Consider the following 9,578-nt stretch of genomic DNA (forward strand, 5'->3'; position numbering starts at 1 on the left):
AATGTAAGTAGAGAAATATATCCAATAATAATTAATTAATTAATTAATGAAAAACCTACTGTACAATTGACTGTAATCTAGGTCACTACATCTACTCATGTCGAAAAGTGCCAAATAGTATTCATTGCTAGTCAAGGAAAAGGACATACTATTTGCAACTTTTCATTCGACATATTTCATTACTTACATTTCAAAGGTTATTCCACTTCCCAGTTTCCTGTCCATAAACCACCATACCCTTCCCTGCCCCTCCCCCAGACGGGTATTCCCCCTATACAACCCCCCCTTATAGCCACCTCCATACTCCTCTGCACTGGGGATCCAACCTTGGAAGGAACAAGTGCTTCCCTTTCCCCTGCTGACCCAACAAGTCTATTCTCTGCTACATATGAGGTTGGAGCCCTGGATCAGTTCATGTATACATTTTCCCTAGTGATTTAATTCCTGGAAGCTCTGGTTTGTTGGCATTGTTGTTTTTATGGGGTTGCAAGCTCCTTCAACCCTTTCAATACTTCCTCTAATTCCCCCTCATTGGGGTCCTATTCTCAGTTCAGTGGTTTGCTACTAGCTTTGACCTCTGCCCTGGACATGCTCTGGATGTGTCTCTCAGGAGAGATCTATAATCTGGTCCCTCTCAGCATGCATTTTCTAGATTCATCAATCTTATTTAGTTTTGATGGCTGTATATATAATGGCCACCTGAAGGTCAGGCTCTGAAGAGCCATTCCTTGAGTCGATGCATTAAACTATGCTTCCATATACCCTTCTATGGATTTTCTCCCCTTTAAGAAGGAGTGGGAGCATCCGCATTTTGGTCATCCCACTTCTACAGCTTTCTGTGCCTGTGGATTGCATCTTGGGTAATTCAAGATTTATGGCTAATATCCACTTATCAATGAGTGCATACCAAGTGTATTTTTCTTTGATTCAGTACCCTCACTTAGGATATTTTGTAGTTCCAACCATTTGCCTATGAATTTCATGAAGTCATTGTTTTTGATAGCCGAGTAGTACTCCATTGTGTAGATGCACCACATTTTTTGTATCAATTCCTCTCTTGAAGGGCATCTGGGTTGTTTCTAGCTTCTGGCTATTATAAATAAGACTGCTATGAACATAGTGGGGAGCATGTTTCTTTGCTGTATGTTGGAGCATCTTTCGGGTATATGCCCAAGAGAGGTATAGTTGTCCCCTCAGGTAGTGGAATGTCCAATTTTACCAGTTTGCAATCCCACCAATAATAGAAGAATGTTCCTCTTTCTCCACATCCTCACCAGCATCTGCTGTAACCTGAGTTTTTAATTTTAGCCATTCTGACGGCCATTTCCCTGATGAATAATAATGTTGAACATTTCTTCAGGTGCTTTTTGGCCATTCGAAAAGTACATAATTTATATACTGTTTTATGATGGTTAATTCTCATTTTAAACTTGACATGATTTAGAATTACTTTAGAAATACACTTATAGCACCCTCATACAGTGTAGGAGGGAATTTCCATACATATTTAATGAAGGAAGTACACTTGAAATATACCCAACTCTCAGCCATGTGATGGCTTTTTGGTATGAACAGAAAACGAATAATAAAGAAAACAAGAAATCTGAGCAATGGCATCCATTTTTGTGCTTCCTGACTATGAACAGAATATGAATATTACTACACATTCCAGCCACCATGCATATCCTGCCAGGAGGGGCAATACACCCTTTAGTAGTAAACCAAAGGAAACCTTTCCTTCCTAAAGGTGTTTTTGTCTGGTGTGTGGTAATATGGCAGGATATAAAATATAGAAAGGTACCCAATACAAGTTTTTACCTAATGTGAATCACATTGAACAACAAGGAGTCAAAAGTTCAAATTGTACCCCTTTACTTGGGGGACTATCTGGTTCTCAGAAATATTTACAGAATTTTTTCTTGTAATCATACCAAGTTTATAGTAATCAAAATGTCCTTAATATAGGAACTGTATAAATTGTGTAGAAATCACAAAATAAAATAATGTTCAAAAATATGAAGAATGCACATGCATGTAGTACGATATGACAATCTCAAGTTGACCTATGAGAATATTGTAAAAACACAGCAGTGACACTTATTGGGCTTGGAATGCAGCTCAGGGAGCAAAGTGTTTGCCTACATGTAGTTTGATTCCCCAAAAAACACACAAAAACCAGTAAATCAAACCCTGTCTCTTGGGGTTAGAATTCAAGTCAATAGTAGAAAGCTTCTCTAAATCATATTTGATTGAGGTCATGTGTTAAAGTGCAATGTCAGCAGGAAGAAAGGAGACAGTATAAGAGGTATAGATTTACTGTAAGAATTGAAAAATACATCTAAGTGCTTTGGTAAGATTCTTGTGAAACTTCAGACAGAAATCTTTTACTGTAGGAGCAGATATGGAAGCTTCCAAATTGGAACATCATTTGCCCCTTCACACAAACTCTCTCTCCCTCACTCTCCCTCTCCCTCTCCCTCTCCCTCTCCCTCTCCCTCTCCCTCTCCCTCTCCCTCTCCCTCTCTCTCTCTCTCTCTCTCTCTCTCTCTCTCTCTCTCTCAGATGGTGTATCATATATTTCAGGCTGGCATTGAACTCTTTGTAGCTGAGACTGAAGAATTCCTCTTTCAGCAGCCTTCCTCTCCCAAGTGCTAGACTTACCATTGTAAACGTGTAACACCTCAACAACATCTGCTTCACTATGTTGGTGTCACTTCTAGTAAACTGTATAAAAAAACCCGGGTGGGATATTTAAAAAGCAACAACAAAAATAAAAAAATAGAACTGTATAACATGGAAACAAGGAAATTAAAAAGTTTGGGAAAGCATGACAATGAGGGCATGATTTTTTGACACCAAAGGCACATTACAGTCCGTGTGTGTGTCTGTGTCTGTATCTGTCTCTGTGTGTGTGTGTGTGTGTGTGTGTGTGTGTGTGTGTGTGTGTGTGTGTGTGTAACACACTGCAATGGACATTTTGGGAAGACCAGATGCAAATCTGTAGTAATCTGTCCTCATCTTCTATAATTTGGGTGCCAGGAATATAGGTCCTGTCATTAGGCTTGACAGAAAAAAACCAGGAATACTAGGCAACCCAACAACTACCTAATTATCTGATTTTAACATTTGAAAGCAGAGACGACTCAGGATATAAGGGACTGAGTGCCAAGCCAGACAACCAACTTCAAATTTCAGACCCAATGTGGTACAAAGAGATCATGGAGCTCATAAGTTGTTTAGAACATACATCTGTCATTGAATGTGAATAATATGAACACATACACAGAGGCTGACACCCATCCATATATTAATAAATGTGAAAATGTTTAAATTGAATTTTTAAATGGCTGAGAAGCACTTAAAGTAATGTTTAACATCATACATGTCATCAGGGAACCGCAAATCAAAGCAACCCTGAAATCCCATTTTATGCCAATTAAAATGGGAAAGACCAAAATCTCAGGTGACAGCATATGCTGGTGAGAATATGAAGAAAGAGGAGTACTCCTCCCCTGCTGGTGGAATTGTGAGTTGGTACAACAACTGAAAATTAAGCTGGCCTTTCCTGAGAAAATTGTAAATAGTTCTATCTCAAAACCCAGCTATACCACTCCTGGGCATATACTGAAACAATGCTCCACCCTACCACAAAAAAATGTGTTTCACTATGTCAACACAGCCTTATTCATAATAGCCACTAACTGGAAATAGCCCAGTTGTACCCCAACCAAAGAATGGATACAGAAAATGTGGTTGGTTCATTTACAATATGGATTACCATTCAGCTATTAAAAATGAGAATATCATGAATTTTCAGGCAAAGCGATGGATCTAGAAAATATCATCCTGAATGAGCTATTCAAAAGGACATGCATGGTATGTACACACTGATAAGTAGATATTAGCCAAAAAGTGCAGGAGACCTATCATACAACCCAGAGATTGAAAGAAGATTTTCAAGAAGAAAGGCCCAAGTGAGGGTGCTTCAATGCCACTTGGAAAGGGGAACACAATACTCATGGGAGGCAGATGGAGAAAAATACCTGAGTGGAAAGCGGGGCACAGGATCATGTATTAAAGAGAGCGCAGAGAAGCCCAGAGGGTCAGGAGAATGAATGGAAATATATAGCTGCCATGGGTAGGGATGGTGAGTGGGAAGAACCTCTAGAATGTTCCAGAGACTTGGGATGTAAAAGGCATCCAGGAATCAATGTGGGTTACCTTAGCCAAAATACCTAACATAGGAAGATGGAGAGTCCATAATGAAGAGTCCACCTCCTGTAATTAAAAGGGGCCCCCAGTAGAGGGATGGGAACACCAACCCACTTTCAAATTTTGGGGCCCAGAATTGTTCCTATCAATGGGAAATGCAGGGACAGAAATGGACCCAAGAGTGAAGGAATGGCTTGTCTATGACTGGTCCAACATGCGATTTTGGAGCCTAGCATGGCTGTCCGTTGATAGGTTGTACATCTGCCTGACTAAGACATATGGAGAAACTTATAGCCAACCAATGGTCTGAGGTCAGCAACCCCTATGGAAGAACTAGGAAAAAGATTTAAGGGGCCATACGGAATGGCAACCCCAATAGGAAGTGAAACAGTGTCAACTAACCTGGATCCCGGATACTGCTACAGACTATACCCCCACCAAAGACCATACATGGGCTATTCTGAGGCTCCTGGGAAATATGTAGCAGAAGACTTACCCTCTTGCCTGGCCTTAGTGTAAGAGAATGTACCTAATCATGTAGAGACTTGATGTCCCAGAGTAAGGGTTGCCATGAATTGGGGAACATTTTCTCTGAAGTACAGAAGAGGGTGGATAAGGTGAAGAACCCTGAAGGGGGTACAAGGAGGAATGGCAACAGTTTGGATGTAAATAAATAAATTAAGTTCAAAAAATAATTTAAACAGCATATAGTTCAAATTAAAATATGTAAGGCTTTCAATTTATTACAGATCACCCAAGAACATATGATATACATGTAGTCAGAAAACACGATGTAGAAATCATAGTGAGTTGTCCAGACATGGTCAGTAGATTATTCTTTCTGGCATGCTCCAGTGTCAAGACTCAATAAAGAGCACTGAAAAAAGAGCGTTAAAATGATGTCACTGTTTGTAAATATATGACTTTAAAATTTATAATAAATAAAAAATTATTATGACCTCAAAAATTTAGAAGGCATCAAATGTATACTGTATACGAAATAGAGTAAGCAAGCTAAGTTGCTATAAAATTATAAAAACTGATACTGTCTTTTACTCTGCACTAGATCCTACACCACAGTGCCCCAAGATATTTGGTAGATATCCTCATCTCAGTCAGCAAAGCCTCTAACCTGATTTGCTCTATCACATATGACAGTGCTGATGACTTCTCTCTGAGACTCATAACAATCTCTCTACTCATTTAGTTCCCAAGGCAGGTTGCCACCATGCCCAAAATATATATCCCAATTCCATGGCAGCCTAGTGTCACCAGCCACCACATACACTCTTGAAGTTAAATCACCACATGAAAGAACACACAACACCATAACCTCTAATGAAATTGATAAGATTGAAAACATTGCCCACCTAGACATAAAAAGCCCTGTATACATCCATCCCTTAAGTATATTCCTAACACCCTGTAAATATGCAGAGAGGAACCTCAACATCAGCCTCCATGTTCTCTCTGCTGCTTCTTCTCATGCCTCACACCAGTCTCCTCCTCTCTATGAAACTTTTCTGCCATTCATCTTTCCTTCTAGTCCAATGATATACTTTGTTCTATCTTGTATGTGCCTTCACCTGTATAACATATTACAAAGCAATGTCTTGGCAGAATGGAATGGGATTCCTAGAAATTGTTTACAGTATTGTCTGCACTGTTTAGGTTGTCCAAAAATGTAAACATACAGGTACAAATATAAAAGTAAAAAATTCGAAATAGAACTTCAAAATCTATGGAATTAGTAGGAGTAAAGCTAAAAATTAGAAATTTCTTGAAGAATAAAGAAGCACATGTCCATGTGACCACACTGGGGAAATGAACACTGGAAAAGAAGCACTCTCAGCCTGTGGTATCTGACTCTAGTCAGTACATGAAACTGAGAATGTCTGATCTATCACATTAAAATCTGTCTGTGTCTGTGAGATCGTTTCCAGAGATGCGGTAGGTATCTCTGACCTAATAATGCATTTGAAAATTGAATAGATTATTGATAGATATATATCTTGCTTCATGGAAATAAGCCACTTAGGGTCAACCCATAGTGGTTGAAACTTGTCCTGTTCCCTTCCTATTTTACCCTGCTTCCGGAAAGCCAAGAGTTGAACATCTCTGTTCCAATATAGCCTAACATAATAAGGTAAAACTATCTCAAATAATGACCTTAATAAATTCTTTCTCTCAAACAGCAGTTTGTTAAAGTCACAGGAATCAAACACTTCCTAATATATCCTCCTCAGTGTATGGATTAGATTGAAGAAAGGGAAGTTATAGTTATCTGGCCACCCTGTCAGATACAGAATCTTCATAGAAGACTGGTCTCAGGACTGGACTCTCTCTTTCAATACTTTTCAAAAATCAGTGCTCAGTGCCCAGTGCTGCATTCAACAGACAGAAAGTGTTTGTTAAATCAGTGCAGAGAGTGTAGAAGAAGCAACTTGTGCCATTTATCTATTTTGTTGGAGGGACAGAGGGGAAAATGGAAGGAAACCATGATGTGAGAATGAGGGAGTGCCAGGGCTGGTGGGAAGCAGAGAACATCACTCCAGTCTGTTGAACTTTTGAAACATCAGCAATTCATGCTGACCAGGGCTATGAGGTTACAGGAGCACAGGGAAGGAGTAGGGACTCACCTAAAATCCTTCCATACAATTAAGTATCAGCGATATACCATATTGCAGAAATGGGAGGCTGAGCAACAGTTTGTTGATACTATAAGACTTCCTTGCTCAACAGTCGTAGCGTTGCACTCAGCACAGCTCTGGTTTCCATATACAAATTTTCCATCTGTAGAAGAAAGTCAAGAGGCAGAATGTGAATATCAGTGGAAAGAGTTGATGAATCATTGAAGAGTCAGATGGAAAGTACAATAGAAATACAACCATAACTGAAGTGGGCTCACTGGGACACGATGCCTCAACCATTAATCTAACCCACTGGTGGGACTTCATTTCCAAGAGTGCTGAATGGAATTTTAAAATCCAATTCCTATCATACTAGACTATATTCACCCTGAATTTGCCTAAGGATCACCTAGACATCTTTCATAACATTTTTTTCATCATTTCTTTCTTGGTCTGACTCTCAGTCAGTGGGAGCCATTAAGAGAAGGAAAAGAACTTTTCCCTCATACTTTTACCGGCAAAGACATCTACCTTCAGTTTCTGCATTTGCCATCAGCATCGTGGAGATGGGTTCAATGCTCTAGGGCAAGCAAGATTACGATCAGAGCTCCCAGAGCTTACATACCTCGAGTGGTTGCTACAACCCAGGAACAAACCTCATCAGAATCAGCGTGACACATATATATATATCATGCCGACAAATTCCTCTAGAATCGATTCTTGCACATTGGATGCACTGCAAAGCTGAAAAGCCAATGTAAGGGTCTCATTCAGGCTCCAAACTCAAGCACCAATTGGAGCTGAGTTTGTGGCTCTGGTGAATAAATAAGCAATAGCCAGTAAAAGAGCTGGCTGTATGCTGAGATAACACATTCATGAAGGTTCATGACCACAGGAATCTACAAAAAAAAAGTTGGAAAATCGATGCAACCTCATACCATGAGAATAGACCAAGTTATCAGAATGAAAAATAGGAGTTCTGATGTGGGGTCCCTAAAGTACCACACAGCATTATGATTCTAGGGCATCTAAGAGAGAGAGATGGCAGAAAGGGACAAGAGTCTGACATTATCAGACAGTATTGTATTCAATGCATAAACAACAAAGGAAAGCATCTCTGATACAGGAAATCTTCACAGGAATCCATTTTTAAAGTTAGTATTCTATCATACTGGATTGGATGAATCAATATTTTTACTGTTTACATCCTGGTAATGAATTTCCTTTCCCACTTACAATCCAAATATAAGCCAATGTGCATGTAAACTTGAGGAACTGAACATGCTTAAGCACTACAGAGAACAGACATGAAGAGAGGTGGAAAGGAGAAAGAGAGAGAGATGGTGACATGGAGCAGGAGAAAGTATGAAGAGAAGGAAAGGAAAGTATCTTTGAGTGCGAAGAGATGAAGCAAGGGGAAGAAGTGGATATAGATATCAGAATGAAGCAGGGTCAGTTCTAACGATATCCTATTTCATGCTAATCACATCCCCTAAACTGTAGAATCAGTGTGTCTGCCTAACAGTGGCAAGTACCATCTGCCAGTACCTTACCTTGCAGGGAGCTCATGAGCAAAGACAGGACCAGTGGGAGCAGCAAGATATGCTTTCCCATTGCAGTGAGATTGATCTTCAAACCAGAAATCAGCAGAGAAGAAGAAAGAGTACACAGGACCCATATCAGGAAGGCAGGTTAATATTGTAACCTAGGTTAGGATGAGCAGCCAATGGGATACCAGGACATGGACTGAGCATACAGCCAGAGGGGAGCACAGATTTTTATTAACTTTGTGATGCTAAAATTATCATCTGTAAAACTTCCATTTAGGGAAAACTTAAATTCAAGGAAAACTGCGTCAGAGTTAATAATATTCCCCTTCGTGCTTCCAGGTCTTTTCAGGAACCTGCAGTGCAACGAACTGGCCAGAAGGAAAATTGACTTCAGGTGCTTTTTTTGTGCCTGATACTCCCAGTATCCAAGCAACTCTGCTCTCCCCATTTAGAATACTAAACTGAAATATGGTATACTCTTTTTAATAGCAACAACCAAAACAACAACCCAAAACCCAAAAATTGATAATCAGTATCTCTTTCTGTGTTTAATCAATGCATCTAGGTAATCAAAGTTTTAGCTCTTGCTGCACTTTCCACAAAAACTTTCAAACAGGTATTCATGGCTCTGAGATTCACTCGTGTGATCTGATGGCCAATACATTTGAAGCCTGATGTGCACGCTACTCTGAATTTCCACGCAGAAGAAAACTACTTGTTTCAACCTGATACATCAAACTTTTCAAATTCTGTGTTCATGGAAATGGGATATATGCCTACATATAATTTTCATAGTTCAATAAAACAGTTGTAAAATAGCAGATTTATGTTTGTCTTCCAGAGACATTCTTCTATGAAAGGTTATAAAAAAAGGAAAATTAAAGATATTTGGGGAAAGTGTGAGAAAGAAAACAGCCCTTCATTGAGGGTCTGGTTTTCCTTTTCTGTTGAAGAGTCAGCAAGCTTCAGGAAGCATGGGTAAACTCTTACAAGATAATAGATTTTCTTAGAATGTATCTGATGCCCTAGTTAGACTTTGTTGCAACCTTGACATACCCTAGAAAAGGGAATGTCAATTGAAAAATTGCCTGAATCATATTGATCTATGATTGTGACTGAGTTGTTGTTGTTGTCCAGTTGATGTAGGAGAGCACAGTATTACACAAATAGTATCAACTTTAGGCAG

At 39.4% G+C, this 9,578-nt stretch overlaps 1 pseudogene across 1 annotated transcript; it reads right to left on the minus strand.

The window, feature by feature from the left end:
- Nucleotides 1-4,923: 4,923 nt before the first annotated feature.
- Nucleotides 4,924-8,546, minus strand: Rupl-ps1 (urinary protein like, pseudogene 1; annotated as a pseudogene). The gene is made up of 4 exons (XR_015627162.1): nt 8,396-8,546; nt 7,468-7,586; nt 6,852-7,005; nt 4,924-5,089 (listed from the first exon to the last, which is right to left on the minus strand). The product of XR_015627162.1 is annotated as a urinary protein like, pseudogene 1 (transcript).
- Nucleotides 8,547-9,578: the final 1,032 nt, after the last annotated feature.

The sequence above is a fragment of the Rattus norvegicus genome, chromosome 8 (assembly GCF_021556685.1).
Source record: "Rattus norvegicus strain SHRSP/BbbUtx chromosome 8, alternate assembly SHRSP_T2T, whole genome shotgun sequence".
Taxonomy (NCBI): domain Eukaryota; kingdom Metazoa; phylum Chordata; class Mammalia; order Rodentia; family Muridae; genus Rattus; species Rattus norvegicus.